Here is a 17101-nt window from a genome sequence, read left to right as displayed (position 1 = left end):
CTCCTCCCCCAAAGGAGGTGCCCTGTATGCAGCCTTTATTGATTTTAAGTCCGCCTTCGATCTTATCCCAAGAAATAAACCTTGGGCCAAATTTGAATCTACGAACATAGACAGACGACTGCTTTTGCTAATGAGACGACTGTATGAAAATACTCATCTGAGATTCCTCTGTAATTCAGCAGGAGATCTATGCAATCCAATCCCAGTTTTCAATGGGGTCAAACAGGGTTGTATACTGGCTCCCACCTTGTTTAACTTCTATATTAATAACATAGCTGAAGATTTAGCTAAGCCTGAATTTCATCCCCCCAAATTACACTCACGTCATGTATCAATGCTGCTTTATGCAGACGATGCGGTCCTACTCTCATTAACATGTGTAGGACTAAGAAGACTCTTGAGGGGGCTTTCTTCCTACTGTAACCGAGAGCAGTTAGTAATTAATTACCAGAAGACCAAAGTCCTCGTGGTCAGTAGAAGAAGAAGAGTAAAGCACAATTGGACTATCAATGGTCATTCCATAGAGCAGGTTTCCAGCTATAAATACTTGGGCATAATTTTTCATGCCTCGGGTTCCTGGGCACCCCACATAAAGCATGCAGCACTGAATGCTCATAAAAGTGCAGCAGCTTTAACAAGATTTTTTCACACCAAAGGGGGTCACCATATCCCCTCAGCCATTCAGGTTTTCAAGGCTAACATTGCTGCTCAAATGCTCTACGAGTGCCAATTGTTTGTTTTACAGTAGGTGACCTACGTCCTTTGGAGGTAGTTCAAACTAAATTTCTTAGATCTATTCTGACTGTACCCCCCTGTACACCTAATGTAGCCCTTCGTTTAGAGGCAGGCCTAATCACCATAAGAGCATGCGCCAAAGTCCACATGTTTAATTACTGGCTAAAGCTTCTCTTCTCTTCAGAAGGCTTGGCACAGATGTTACTTTTTGACTCTTTTCAAACAGAAGGGAAATTACAACTTACAAAAGAAATAAGGCAAATGGGCTTTTCCACAAATGTTCTTTTGGCGATGGGGCATGTCGGTGCCAAAGCAGCACTCAAACAAAGAATCTGGGACATAGAACTTCAAGAGCATATGAGCCAGTTGGGCAAATACAGTGTCGTCACTAATATTGCCTTTACAATAACTTCATATCTGAAGGGCACAATGTCAGCAAAGAGAAGAAGAGCCTTTACATTAGCAAGACTTAATGTTTTACCCTCTAAACTCATGGAAGGAAGATTTAAACATATACCTATTTCGGATTGCCTGTGTCCATGTAATGATGGCCAAGTGGAAACTGTAGGTCATGTCTTACTGTACTGTCTTTTTTATAGAGATCTACGCATTAACCTCTTGAGCCCAATCATTTGCAGATATCCGGGGAGACCTGATGAATTCTACATCAGGCTACTTCTTTCCGATCAAGACTCCCGTTACACGCTCTGCAGCAAAATTTTGTGCAGCAGCAGTGGCACAGCGCTCCCTTATAGTTTCCTGAGTTCACAGGTCGACTGGTTCTAACACGAGGGTGGTTTACTGTCAAGCGTAGAGAAATGTTGTGGCCCCAATCAAAGGGAGGAAATATTTACATTTTAACCATAAAATATGTTTTATTAACTGGCTGTACATCTTTTTAATTGTATTTTGTGTATTTTAACCACTTAATATGTTTTATGAACTAATTTTATATTTTTAAACTGCATTTTGTATGTTTTAGCCACATGTTTTATGAATTGGATGTACATTTTTAAACTGTGTTTTGTATATGTAAACCATAATTATGTTTTATGAGCTGGTCACCTGACCGTAATAAATAAATTCAATTCAATTCAAGATTATAAGTAATCAAATCCATGTTTTAATGAATGAAAAATAATAGAGCATCCATGATTTTCGTTCTGTGATTCACTTATTTACCCTTAAAGAAATCTTGTTTTATTTGGCAGCAAGAGTGTGAGACTCATCATTGATACAGTGGGGATAATATCCTCCGGTGGCAGTGAAAAAAGCATAAAGCACAAGTCGTGTCCAAAGGTGGACTTGTGTGAGAGGGAAAACACACAGGGGTCGCTGGGGGTGCGCAATAAGTCCCTACAGACTGAAAATAGAGGACTCCACCTGCCGAGGGAGCCCCTCAGACTAAATGGCTTGCTTTGAAGGGCCCTGATGGAGGGTGGGAGACATGACCATGGACACACACCCCTTCAGTGGGGGGCAGTGGCGGGGAAATCAGAGCAGCCGGCAGCCAGCAGCCGGGATCACAGGAAAGTAACTCTAACCATAGTTACCAACACAGCGTGGCCATCAAGTGGGCTCAAAGGACACCTTATCTATCTCTGGAGAAATCTATATGTGGCACAGGAAGCAACAGAACTGGATATGGAACAACTGATTGGTTCAAAATTGGGAAAGGAGTACGACAAGGCTATATAGTGTCCCCCAGCTTATTCAATTTATATGCAGAATACATCATGCTTAAGGCTGGACTGGAGGAATCCCAAGCCGGAATTAAGATTGCCGGAAGAAATATCAACAACCTCAGATATGCAGATGATACCACTCTGATGGCAGAAAGTTAGGAGGAATTAATAAGGGTGAAAGAGGAGAGTACAATAAATGATCTGAAGTTCAACATTAAAAAAATGAAGATCATGGCCACTGCAGGGAAGCAAGAAATATTAAAATTCATTTTCAATTCTTTCAATTTAGGATCTCGGGTGGTTGTCTAGGACTGTGTTTGTCCTCAATTTCAAGTCCTTCTTGTAGTTCTCCCGAAAGGCACCTGTTCGGCTTTTCAGGGAATAGAGAGTGGACTAGTAGGGCTTTCAGCTAAGCCATCAAGGTTTTCCTGTCTCTTGAGATTAAAAACATATTAAAAAGCTTGTTGGATCAGATCAATGGTCCATATAAAATAACATTCAGCTTTTGAGTGGCTCAGGGTGGCCACCTGCTCTCAAGCCAAAAATGCTCAGTCTTTCCCCCAAATTACTTTCCTGAAAAAGTAAATTTCCCAAATTACTTTTTCTGGCTCTCTGTAGCTTCAGCCCATCATGACGTGTCTTGTGCTCTGGGAGGATGGAGAACGGATCCTGCCCCTCCTCTGTAAGACAGCCTTCCAAGTATTTGAAAAGTGCTATCCTATCACCCCTCAGTCTTCTTTTCTCCAGGTGAAACATGCCCAGTTCTTTCAGCCTTTCTTCCTAGGGCTTGGATTCCAGTCCCCTGATCCTCCTTGTCGCCCTCCTCTGAACTTGCTCCAATTTGTTGGCATCCTTCTTAAAGTGTGATGTCCAGAACTGGACACAAGACTCAAGAAGAGGCCTAAACAGTACAGAATAGAGGGGAACTAGCATCTCATGGAGTTGGAAGGGGCCTATAAGGACATTGTGTCCAACCCCCAAATTTGATAGTCAGTCCCTACAGCCCCTAATCCGAATCATTGATAAGAATGTTGAAGAGCATTGGGTCCAGAAGTAAACCTTGTGGTACCCCACTTGTTACCTCCTTCCAGTCTGAGAAGAAGCCAATGATAAGGGCTCCTTGAATATGGTTCTGTAACCAATTATAGATTTGCCTGATAGTTGCTTTATCCACCATACACCTTGTTAGCTTGCTAATCAGGATATCATGGGGCACTTTGTCAAAGGCCTTGCTGAAGTCAAGATATATTATGTCAGCAGCATTCCCATCATCTACCAACAAGCCTGATGAGTACGGTAAGAACTCCCCTGTTGCGTCTCACTGTAATACTATAATGTGTTTCCCACTTTTTGTTTGTTTGTTTGTTTTTAATCTTTTGAAAAGCCCTGAAGGTGGAAGGACTGAATAGCTATATGCAGTGCCTTTTGACAGCTAGTGCTGGAATCTCTCCGGAAGCACCCACTATTTCCAGGGCTGGAGATCCCATGGATTTGGGATCTGAACATCCCATGTGTTTGGGATCTGAAGACTCAAAACTGGGAACAGAATGGCCTGCGCCTGGGGCAGAACTTGGCAAACTCCCTTGAGGCTTTAGTATTCTCTATCAGAGATGGGAGGCCTGTGGCGTTCTAGCTGTGGACGGACCACATTTCACATCATCCCTGAACATTGGCTACACTGCCTAAGGCTGAGGGGAACTGCAGCCAAAGAACAGCTGATGAAGTGGTCTTAATTGCCCACCCATGGAAAGTTTTCCTCTGTAGCCAATAAGACCTTGGCAAGGCAGTGGCTGGTGGGACTCCTGTAAGAGGGTGAAGTGTTGACTTCCCTATTCCACATTGCTGTTCCAGAGAAATTACCTCCCCACTCAGACTTCCTTTTGAAAGACATGGTAGACATGATTTATTGTGGTCATGTCGTAACTTAGCCTTGAAATGACTTTCGTATAGGCTTCCTTTTAAAACGGGGATGCTGAGCCCCTGTTGGACAGGGGTGTGGAAGAACCAATTTTAGGAGCTACTGAGCCATGGAAAACTTGGTGGCCTTGAGCGATGCACTGTCCCTTGGCCTGACCTACCATTGTGGGACTAAAACAATGGGGGAGTAAAGCCACCATTGTATACTACTCTGAGCTCATTAGAGAAAATGCAGGATATACATATAACCAATACATAAATGAATCAATCAGCAAGTAACATAGAGGAAAGCTTTTAAAGATCTCCAAATATCTGGTAATAGGTGGGCAATGGGAGATAGTCATGCAATCTTTCAGGGCCTTCTCGGTGGCTGCTCCCAGGCTTCTGAATGCACTGTCCCGAAAACCCAGATTGGCCCCTTCCCTCTTGCCCTTCCATTGTCAGGTAAGGACCTTCCTTTTTCATGCAGGCTTTTAAGCAGTATGTGTCTCGGGAATGCTTGTTTCTGGACTTGCAGAGTTTTTAATGTTTCAGAATTGTTTTTAATCTTGATTTTGAATCTCAATACATGTTCAGTGGCTTTAATATGATATTAATATAGAATTATAAAACTGTGTTTGTTTTATAGTTTTAGCTGTTATGAACCACCCTTCATCCCTTATGAGGAGAAAGGCAGCCTATAAATAATATAAATACATAAATAAACATCACCTCTGATGTCACGATTGCTGGCAAAGAGATCCCAGTGTAACCTCTTTCAGAGCCTGGGAAAACCTTATTTTTTCAAACCTTACAGCTCCCAGGCTCACCCAGTCAACATGGCCATTGGCTAGGCTGATGGGTGGGGATTGTGGATGTTGTAGTCAAAAAAAAAATGTAACATTCCCAGTCTGAGAACACCGGATGTCTCTCTGAGAGGCCTAAGAGTTCAGGAGGTTATTCTGTGTCCCTGATCCCTCCACTGTTGGGCCCATTCTTGAGCACCCACCACTCATCATTGAATTGTGCTCCGTTATCATCATGCTGAGCAAGCACTGGCGCAGTTGCGTGTTTCTCAGCCAGTTCATTCTCCCCCTCCTTCGGGGGGCCTTCTAGGCCAGAGACTTTGCCAGAGCAACTGTCAGAGACTAGATTTTTATTGGCAGGGAAACCTCCTGGTAGCTCGCTCTCCTTTGGCTGCTGGATAGGGCCAAATTGGCTGAGGAATATGGGCACTGGAGTCCCAAACCAGTATCTTTTCCCTGGTCCCAGAGCTTATACTGCAGTGGTTCTTAACCGTGGCATACTCCGGTGTTTTTGAACTGCAACTCCCAGAAACCCCAGCCAGCACAGCTGGTGGTGAAGGCTTCTGGGAGTTGCAGTCCAAAAACACCTGAGTAACCCAAGGTTAAGAACCACTGCTTTAGCTTTTGGGAACTCAGGTGCCTTTCCCCATGGATGACTATCTTGAGGTTTGGATCCCTTCCACCCTTCTGCCTTTCTGCTGGTTAGATAGAAAGTACCCCTTTCTCTCTGAGCCTAAAACAGATTGCGGTCATCTTTTCTACCAATCTAGCCAGGCAACACATTAATCGGCCTTGGATTTTTGCTTGTGGCAACAAAGAATGCCCAAGCTGAGTCTGGGAATGAAGAGTTTCAACTCACCGGCTTGGATGGGTTTGGGGGTGGCCTTGGTTATTCTTTGAAATAAGAATAAGCTTGGAAATCAAAAGGATCTACCTCAAAGTCTGGTTGTGGTCGAGAAATTGCTGCAAAGCATTACTCAAATAAAAGAGGGGTGTGCTGATAAGGCTTCTCAGACATTAACTCTGACTTTTGAACATCTCCAGGGTATTCTTGTTTGTATGAGCTGACTAGAGAGAATAGGGGTTGTAGTCCCAAAATAAAAGGTTGCTAAGCTATGGCCCAGTCTCCACTAGCAGGGAGTTCCTGAGACTTCATTATACTTCATCTCAACACTTTTTTTCCATTTTAGGAAATACTTTAAAAGGATTTTTAATATGGATAAGATACTTGGCTTGCCTCTGCTGCTTATCATATTGTGGTTCCCTTATTTGGGGGTGGTGTATAGGTATATATATGTGATATCGCATGCGGTGCAGTGGGCAAATTAATGACTGAGACTCCAGAGACCTGGGTTTGAATCCCCTCTCAACCATTAAAACCCACGGGGTGTGTGGAACTGGTAAAGGTAAAGGTTCTCCTTGACAATTTTTCTCCAGTCGTGTTCGACTCTAGAGAGCGGTGCTCTTCCCCGTTTCCAAGCCATAGAGCCAGCGTTTTGTCTGAAGACAATCTTCCATGGTCATGTGGCCAGTGCGACTTAGACACAGAACGCTGTTACCTTCCCACCGAGGTGGTCCCTATTAATCTACTCTCATTTGCATGCTTTCGAACCGCTAGGTTGGCGGGAGCTGGGACAAGCGACGGGCGCTCACTCCGTCACGTGGATTCGATCTTACGATCTGCTGGTCTTCTGACCCTGCAGCACAGGCGTCTGCGGTTTAGCTCTTAGCGCCACCACGTTCTTAGGACTTGTACTGGTAAAACCACTCTTTAAATACCCCCATTAGCATCACCGCAAATCTATGGTCCATATAACAAGTGTATAAATGCCTTCTGCATGGGAATAAACTAAGATTTTTAGAAACTTTAATCTAAGGACCATTTTAATGAGAAAAAAACCAGTACGTACAAGATGGTAGTAGAGCTGGCTGGAGAGCTCAGTGGCTTAGGTCTCGTGAGAGTTGCAATATTAGGGTGCCCGTCTGCAAACAGAAATAGAGCATAGAGAATGCAGGAAAAGAATGAAGCAGCTTGGCCATCATCATCCTCGTAGAACTGTTCAGCTGGAAGGGGCCCTTTGCCGGCCATCATTCTAGATAGCTGCCATGGGGGCCGTCAAAATCCAGGCTGCCCTCGGCTAGGTAAAGCTTGGCGTCCTTTCTCCTGCTGGCAAGGCGAGCACCCTATTGTGCTGCCATTTTGGGCCCTTTCCTGGCTTTTCGAATCATAAATACAGAAGCTCAATATTCCACATTCATAAACCAGTGTGTGTGTTTTTTTGAAGAACTGAATATTATCTTTTAAGGATGTTCAGCTGCTTTGGCTCCTTTTTTAAGGAGAAAGGCGGGGGTAATCATCTTTTAAAAGATAAATAAATCTATCTATACAAATGAGCCTATTTTGTGCTTGTGCTTAACTACGGCTTGTCCTCAGCGGTATTAGAGATCCGGAGAAGGGAGATATTCATTTTTTTAATGCATCTACGAATAGGGAGGTCACCAACATACAAGGGTTATCCCTTTTCCTTCGGTCACCCTACTAGGCCAGCTCAGGTTGGCAGCATTCTGTGACATCACAAACGTTGGCCCAGCAATGTTCTGACAACAGAATTTACTCAGGAGGAGGGGGATCAACTGTCATTTTCTTGAGAGACAGACAGCGTGGCGGTTTAACAGAGTCAGTCTGTTTTTCGTCTCTGTGTCTCCATAAAAAAATGTTGTGCCTCACAGTTTTCATCGCGCACGTCCTCAAGCGATGGATAGGAGGGCCCAATCTTGATGTGGAAGATGCTGACAAGGAGGAGGAGAAAGGTGAGTCTAGGCCTTGGGGGGAAAGGCAGGAAGGGACTGAAGTCCCTTGAACTGAGTTTTTTTTATTTGTTTGGTTTTTATTAACAATTTGGGATAGGGTAGGGCAGTGGTTCTTAACCTTTGTTACTCGGATGCTTTTGAACTGCAACTCCCAGAAACCCCAGCCAGCACAGTTGGTGGTGAAGGCTTCTGGGAGTTACAGTCCAAAACCCCTGAGTAACCCAAGGTTAAGAACCAGTGGGATAGGGGTTACAAAAAGTAAGGGAGGGATAGGGGAAAAAGAAACAGGGCGAGGAGAACATAAAACTTTCCATTTTTCTGCTATATAGTTGCCCTCCAGTTTCTAACTTACATTTACGTCCACATTTTAATCTATGTTATTCAAATGGTATCTGGTGACTGAAGCCATTTATATAATAAATCCCATTGTTCAGTTGCCTTTTGTATTGGACAGTCTTTCAGCACTTCTGACAAGATACCCATTTCTGCCACTTTCTGTATCTTCTCAATAAGTTCCTCTTGTTCCGGTATCACTGATTTCTTCCAGTTCTTAGCATAAAGAATTCTGGCTGCAGTGACTATGTATATGACTAAGTAGTTCTTTGTCTTATTTATATTATTTGGCATAATACGCAGTAAAAACAGTTCTGGGGTTAATGGAATGCTACAAAGTAATTATTTTTTGTAACGGAATATGTACACCTATCCAAAATTTCTTCGCTACTCTACAAGTCCACCACGTATGGTAAAAACTTCCCTCATATGCTTCACACTTGCAACAGACATTTGATACATCTGTATAAATTTTGATAGTCTTTTGATAGTTTTTGCAGAGTCATATACTACCTATAAAACATCTTATATATGTTGTCCTTGAAATTAATTCTTGATTTGATGTGAATCTTATGGCTACTCCTCTAAAAAACTGCCTTACTTGCCTCCCAAACCATTGTCATTATTGTTTCTCGCCTCATAAATATGTTTGAAGAAGAAATCCATGTCTTTTTTTTACTTGCTTAATAAATTCCTCATTTTTTAGATGTGAAGTATTAAGCTTCCAATTAAATTCTTTTGATTTGCTACCCAATTGTAATGAAATTGTATTTGGTAAAATGTCTATTTGCTCCAATTCTTTCAGTTACCTCACTGGTTCTTAACCTTGGCTTACTCAGGAGTTTTGGACTGCAACTCCCAGAAGCCTTCACCACCAGCTGTACTGACTGGGGTTTCTGGGAGTTGCAGTTCAAAAGCATCCGAGTAACAAAGGTTAAGAACCACTGATTTAGCTCACTGAGATCCAATTCTTGATCACAATTTGTGTCTGTTAGAAGAAAAAGTATAATCGCTTGTCTTTGGGTTACATATCCTCCAAGCATCTATCATATTTATTTTTTCCACCAATTGTAAAAAGTTTATTGAGATTGTTCCTCTGTTTTTGTTAATTTGTCTGTTTTTGTGCCTAGTTCTTTGTCAAAAACAGCATTAAAATCCCCTGTCACGCAGTAATAGTCATAGTCTTTATTTATTAGTTCTAATTGCAGTTGTTTTTAAAAAAGTTTATTGAGTTCCACTTGGCATGCAAATATTAACAATCAGTCTTTTCTTTGATTCTCTTTTTCTCGTTTTCTCACGAATCCACGTATCCTCCCCCCATCTTGTAACAGGGTGTCTCTTTTTATTCCTCCAAGGTGGATCGCTCCTGCTGGCACCGGAGGACCGAGAGAGTTCAGCCGAAGAAAATCTGGCATCTGAGGCGTTATTTTCAGTTGGGCAAATAAAAGCACAGGGAACAGAATCCCCACCAGATTCTCCCACCCCGGTAGCCAAACTGAGGGACAAGCATCGGCAGCGACTCATCACGCGAAGATCTGAAGCGCGCATGAAAGCTTGCCAAAGAAACATCGGATTCAAGACCTCTCGGCGTTTGTTGCTTGCTGCTCCTCTATAATTGATCTGTGGAAACAACACCTCCACCGTCCTTCAATCTTGAACCTTGCTTACTTGCCCCTTCTGATTTTTTACAACTACAACTCCCATGATTCTTTCTGGTTCCGGTTCCGGCTGCAGGGTGGAGCAGCGTTTGTATCTCCTTGCTCCTGTTTTTTAGTAGTTTTAATTAGTTTTAAACAGTTTTAGATAGTTTAAACAGTTATGTTTTTAAAGTTTTAATTGCTTAAACCTTCAGCTTTTAATCTTGGTTTTAGCAAGTCTTTTAAATTTTTTAAAATGTTTTTTTAAGTTAGTTAGAGAATAAGCAGAAGCTCCTTAATTCTCCGGGCCTGAGTGATAAGGACAATAAAATAAAATAAACTTACAAAACAGGCTGATACTTCCTACTAGCATTTCTGCTAGTCTTTTGACAGCCTTGAGGACTAGAGAAACATGGTTCATATGGAGCTGGCAGAATCTTTGGAGCTGGACTTGACTCTTTCTCCCCCGGTGCTGTGTCGGATTAAGGAAACCACTCCAATTACCATTACACCTATATCTGATATACACAGAAGCAGGGAGGCCCCAGCTTTGTACCAGAAGCAACTTTGGAACAGAGACGTTATTACCTCCATCTCCCCTCTGGAACTCCACCAAAAATATATTACTAACCAAATTGAAAGGAGTGAATACAACCTGGCAATGGGGAAGATGCGACAACCCAAAATTACAGACTTTCTCATTTCCAAAGAGCCCTCCAAATCCAGGGTAGCTCCCTCATCACCTCCTGCATCAGAGAACAAAGGTGATCACCTCCCAGAACATGGGGAAACATCTCAAACCCCACAAATAGATCTACCAGAATATCTTCTCAAGGATGACCAGACCCTGGGAGGTGAGCTTTTAAATACCACCCACCTTAATAGCACGGTGTATATGGACTTTGGCAATTTAAGGAAATCCGATTTTATGTCCTCCCACATCATATTATCAGAGAGCCCGATGAAGGGCCCGGCTGTTGCTAACCTCAAAGGGAGCCCAATAACAACCTGGTCAGAGTCTCCCATTATAGAAGTACCCATTTGTAAAACTACTACATTAGAGTCAAAGGCTTGCACTCCTTTAACACCCACAATTAATCAAACACAGCTAACCGCAGCGAGGGAAGACAATATCAGCTCGATGCAGACATCCCTAGCAGAAATTAGAGATACTCTACAAGAAATCAAACAACTCATGACTCTTATGTTGGGCCATCTGACAAAAACTGAAAACTCTTCAATGACCCCGGAAGGTCCTGCAAGGCAGACAAAGGAAGACAATTCCACTTATGACCCAGGGTATACGGACTATTACAATCTATCTCCAGGAACAATAAACAGAATTGCCAGCCTGAGCCTGGAGGAGTTGCTCCTCTGTGTAGGCCCTTCGGCAGAAGCTTGTAAAAACTCCATTCCCCCTAAAGTGGCCAATACTAAAACTGACCTCACAAATCAGGACTTGTCAGCCAACACAGGGCCCTTAACTCAGGACCAGCCGGTCAATACAGGGTCCCTAATAAGGGGAGGGAAGGGACCTTCAGTTGGTAAAAAGAAGGTGACTAACCTTCCCAAGGTGACTTTACCCGCTGAAATAGCAGAGAAGAGGAAAACCAAGTGCAAGACAGTAAAGTTCAAAACGGATCATAAACATACGGGCAAGAAAGCCAAGGGCTTGAAGTTCAATCCCCTGTTCAAATTATTGGACTCTACAACCAGCCCAAAGAAGAAGCGTGACATCAATAATACACATCTAAATGATAAGCGACCAACAAGGGATCAAAGAGTCAACAGAGCAGTGACGGAAGGAAAGAACAACACAAGACAGCAAAATGGAAACATCAATCAGCTCAAGTATACACCCCAGGATGATATATACCAAATGTCTGCTGACCCTGTCCTTCCTGGCGGGTGCACTCAGAGCCAGCACACCAAGTGCTCCAAAGAACAACTGTTAGCCAATGGCCTCCGAAATCTGACTCCATTGTGGGCATCCCTATTCCTGTCCTCATAGGGAACAGAGGCAGGCATACAAGAAATAAAAGAAGATTTAGAGGAAACAATGAGATGAGGAGGAGATCCACTGCCAATCAGATGAGCATAGGTCACCAAAACTTTGAAGCAGCCCCAAATTTTAACGAGGCCTGGATGTACCAATTTAGTGGTGCCAATTATGTGCAAAACAAAATGATTTGACACAGGGTTAATAGATCTCCACAGGTACTTCCTCTAAACCGTCATGGATATAAGTGCTACAGATGAAGCCAGATTATACAATCAGGTAGTGCATAATGTAGCGTTCAGTCAGGAGTCAACTCCAATGTGTGGTATAGATAAGGAAACTCCTCAGCATTTAACCCATCAACTTGGAATAATTCATCACACGAAGTCTGTTGTAAAAATACTGTCTTGGAATATTGCAGGGTGGCAAGCCAAGGTTGGAGATACTGCTTTTATAGAGTATGTCTCTAATTTTGACATTTTATTACTACAAGAGACATGGTCCCAAAGGGAACTAATATTAGATGGTTTTGCAACTCACACCCTTAAAGCAGATCCCGGTGGAAAAGGTGGCCGGTTAAAAGGTGGCATGGCCATCCTTACAACAACAAAGATGCAGATATCAGTTGTAAACCTCCAGCCCACCTGTAATCTAGCACTGGCGGCCATTTTGAACTTTACTACACAATCCTTGTTGCTTATCAATGTCTATATCCTCCCCGCAGACAGCTTGCTCCAAGTCCAAAGACCACTGGGCAAAACTAACAGACTATATTGATAGCCTGGTTTTATTATTTCCAACAGCTTCCTTAATGGTGCTAGGGGATTTTAATGCTTGGACTGGAGAAAATGATGAGGCTATCTATGCCCAATTTAATATGATCGCCCTGGACTGTATCCCCTCCCGACATCTATTCCCAAGACAGTCTAAGGATCTAGGTTGTAATTATGCAGGTCTATGCTTAATGCAGATGGCCAACAACCTGGATTTAGCCCTACTAAATGGGTGCGCCGAGGGGGACAGGCCAGGGGAGTATACATTTATCTCACCAATGGGAGCCTCAACCATTGATTACATTATGATTTCCAAGGATCTGGCAGATTTAATATGTGACTTTGGCGTGGAATGCCGCCCTGAGAGTGATCACTTCCCTTTGTTCTTATCAGTCAACTGCAGAGCCACTAAAATATTTGCAGACAGCGAATTTTCCCTCCCGTGGACAGCTGAAATAAGAGCTGCCTGAGTAAAATGGTCCACAGAAATGGTTACCCTCACAAGACAGTTACTACTAACTGGGACCCTCTCCTCCTTTGGTAATTCCATTGTAACAGCCGACTCATTCTCGGCTGCTCTAGAGGCCTATAAAGGACTGATAAATCATCTGGAACCTCATCTGACATACAGAAAGTTAAAGCCTAGACCCTCTCAAGCGGTTCACTCTAAATCCTGGTTTGATGCAGAATGCAAAAGAACAAAGCATGATCTAATAGCCCTGTACAAATCACAGAAGCTGGATAAGATTCCTCCAGACTGGTTTATACTAAAGAAAAACTATAAAGCCTTGATTAGGAGGAAAAAGCAGCAAGCTCAGAGAGAGAGATGGCAACAACTGATATTAGCATCCGAACTTAAGGATTCAGCCTCCTTCTGGAGGATTGTGGCAGGGGGCATGCGGGACTACTCCCCCAAACCCGACTGCGGCATCCTCCCCATGGTCTGGGGACAGTATTTTCAAAGCATTTACGCTATGCATTCTGAGAGTGCTTCAGATTTGTTTGCATCTTACAAAAATTTGCCATATTGGCCCCCGGTATCCCCAGGAGAAATCTCCTCCTTAATTTGCCAGACAAAATCGGGTAAAGCCCCTGGTGCTGACTGCATCCCAGTAGATTTGTTGAAGGCCAACCTGGACTGGTGGGCTCCAGTCCTGGCCTCCTTATTTTCCTGGATTAACTATACAATGTGTATTCCAGAAGACTGGGGATTAGCCATTATAGTACCAATATTTAAACGAGGCAATAGAGGAGACCCTGCTAATTACCAACCGATAAGCCTACTTAGCACAATCAGTAAATTGTATGCAAGATATCTACTGGGGAAGCTTTCAGACTGGCTTCAAGTAGAAAATATATTGACTGCTGTGCAGGCAGGATTTAGGCCAGGGAAGTCTACCTTGGATCAGGGCTTCATCCTACAACACCTAGCTCACAAATACTCCTCCCCCAAAGGAGGTGCCCTGTATGCAGCCTTTATTGATTTTAAGTCCGCCTTCGATCTTATCCCAAGAAATAAACTTTGGGCCAAATTTGAATCTACGAACATAGACAGACGACTGCTTTTGCTAATGAGATGACTGTATGAAAATACTCATCTGAGAGTCCTCTGTAATTCAGCAGGAGATCTATCCAATCCAATCCCAGTTTTCAATGGGGTCAAACAGGGTTGTATACTGGCTCCCACCTTGTTTAACTTCTATATTAATAACATAGCTGAAGATTTAGCTAAGCCTGAATTTCATCCCCCCAAATTACACTCACGTCATGTATCAATGCTGCTTTATGCAGACGATGCGGTCCTACTCTCATTAACATGTGTAGGACTAAGAAGACTCTTGAGGGGGCTTTCTTCCTACTGTAACCGAGAGCAGTTAGTAATTAATTACCAGAAGACCAAAGTCCTCGTGGTCAGTAGAAGAAGAAGAGTAAAGCACAATTGGACTATCAATGGTCATCCCATAGAGCAGGTTTCCAGCTATAAATACTTGGGCATAATCTTTCATGCCTCGGGTTCCTGGGCATCCCACATAAAGCATGCAGCACTGAATGCTCATAAAAGTGCAGCAGCTTTAACAAGATTTTTTCACACCAAAGGGGGTCACCATATCCCCTCAGCCATTCAGGTTTTCAAGGCTAACGTTGCTGCTCAAATGCTCTACGGGTGCCAATTGTTTGTTTTAGGTGACCTACGTCCTTTGGAGGTAGTTCAAACTAAATTTCTTAGATCTATTCTGACTGTACCCCCCTGTACACCTAATGTAGCCCTTCGTTTAGAGGCAGGCCTAATCACCATAAGAGCATGCGCCAAAGTCCACATGTTTAATTACTGGCTAAAGCTTCTCTTCTCTTCAGAAGGCTTGGCACAGATGTTACCTTTTGACTCTTCAAACAGAAGGGAAATTACAACTTACAAAAGAAATAAGGCAAATGGGCTTTTCCACAAATGTTCTTTTGGCGATGGGGCATGTCGGTGCCAAAGCAGCACTCAGACAAAGAATCTGGGACATAGAACTTCAAGAGCATATGAGCCAGTTGGGCAAATACAGTGTCGTCACTAATAATGCCTTTACAATATCTTCATATCTAAAGGGCACAATGTCAACAAAGACAAGAAGAGCCTTTACATTAGCAAGACTTAATGTTTTACCCTCTAAACTCATGGAAGGAAGATTTAAACATATACCTATTTCGGATTGCCTGTGTCCATGTAATGATGGCCAAGTGGAAACTGTAGGTCATGTCTTACTGTACTGTCTTTTTTATAGAGATCTACGCATTAACCTCTTGAGCCCAATCATTCGCAGATATCCGGGGAGACCTGATGAATTCTACATCAGGCTACTTCTTTCCGATCAAGACTCCCCTGTTACACGCTCTGCAGAAAAATTTTGTGCAGCAGCAGTGGCACAGCGCTCCCTTATAGTTTCCTGAGTTCACAGGTCGACTGGTTCTAACACGAGGGTGGTTTACTGTCAAGCGTAGAGAAATGTTGTGGCCCCAATCAAAGGGAGGAAATATTTACATTTTAACCATAAAATATGTTTTATGAACTGGCTGTACATCTTTTTAATTGCATTTTGTGTATTTTAACCACTTAATATGTTTTATGAACTAATTTTATATTTTTAAACTGCATTTTGTATATTTTAGCCACATGTTTTATGAATTGGATGTACATTTTTAAACTGTATTTTGTATATGTAAACCATAATTATGTTTTATGAGTTGGTCACCTGACCGTAATAAATAAATTCAATTCAATTCAATTCAAGATTATAAGTAATCAAATCCATGTTTTAATGAATGAAAGATAATAGAGCATCCATGATTTTCCTTCTGTGATTCACTTATTTAGGTAAAGGTAAAGGTTCCCCTTGACAATTTTTGTCCAGTCGTGTCCGACTTTAGGGGGCGGCGCTCATCCCGCTCTTCAAGCCATAGAGCCAGCGTTTGTCCGAAGACAATCTTTCCGTGGTCACATGGCCAGTGTGATTTAGACATGGAACGCTGTTTACCTTCCCACCGAGGTGGTCCCTATTTATCTACTCGCATTTGCATGCTTTCGAACCGCTAGGTTGGCGGGAGCTGGGACAGGCGACGGGCGCTCACTCCGTCGCGTGGATTCGATCTTACGACTGCTTGGTCTTCTGACCCTGCAGCACAGGCTTCTGCGGTTTAGCCCACAGCGCCACCCTTAAATAAATCATTGATACAGTGGGGATAATATCCTCCGGTGGCAGTGAAAAAAGCGTAAAGAACAAGTGTCCAAAGGTGGACTTATGTGAGAGGGAAAACACACAGGGGTCGCTGGGGGTGCGCAATAAGTCCCTACAGACTGAAAATAGAGGACTCCACCTGCCGAGGGAGCCCCTCAGACTAAATGGCTTGCTTTGAAGGGCCCTGATGGAGGGTGGGAGACATGACCATGGACACACACCCCTTCAGTGGGGGGCAGTGGCGGGGAAATCAGAGCAGCCGGCAGCCGGCAGCCGGGATCCCAGGAAAGTAACTCTAACCATAGTTACCAACACAGCGTGGCCATCAAGTGGGCTCAAAGGACACCTTATCTATCTCCGGAGAAATCTATATGTGGCACAGGAAGCAACAGAACTGGATATGGAACAACTGATTGGTTCAAAATTGGGAAAGGAGTACGACAAGGCTATATAGTGTCCCCCCAGCTTATTTAACTTATATGCAGAATACATCATGCTTAAGGCTGGACTGGAGGAATCCCAAGCCGGAATTAAGATTGCTGGAAGAAATATCAACAACCTCAGATATGCAGATGATAACACTCTGATGGCAGAAAGTTAGGAGGAATTAATAAGGGTGAAAGAGGAGAGTACAATAAATGATCTGAAGTTCAACATTAAAAAAACGAAGATCATGGCCACTGCAGGGAAGCAAGAAATATTAAAAT

The 17101-nt window shown here is 43.1% G+C and overlaps 2 long non-coding RNA genes across 2 annotated transcripts in view; one reads left to right on the top strand and one right to left on the bottom strand.

Moving 5' to 3' along the window:
* The window catches only part of LOC144584288 (uncharacterized), a 362675-nt gene that overhangs the window by 320262 nt on the left and 25312 nt on the right, over positions 1–17101 (bottom strand). The window lies entirely within an intron of this gene.
* On the top strand, positions 7184–15949 carry LOC140701989 (uncharacterized). Its single transcript, XR_012081022.2, has 2 exons — positions 7184–7933; positions 9622–15949. It is a non-coding gene; the product is annotated as an uncharacterized LOC140701989 (long non-coding RNA).

This window comes from Pogona vitticeps, chromosome 9 (assembly GCF_051106095.1).
Source record: "Pogona vitticeps strain Pit_001003342236 chromosome 9, PviZW2.1, whole genome shotgun sequence".
In the NCBI taxonomy this organism is placed as follows: domain Eukaryota; kingdom Metazoa; phylum Chordata; class Lepidosauria; order Squamata; family Agamidae; genus Pogona; species Pogona vitticeps.
Note: the sequence above shows the minus strand (reverse complement) of the source record. Positions and strands in the feature narration are given on the sequence as shown.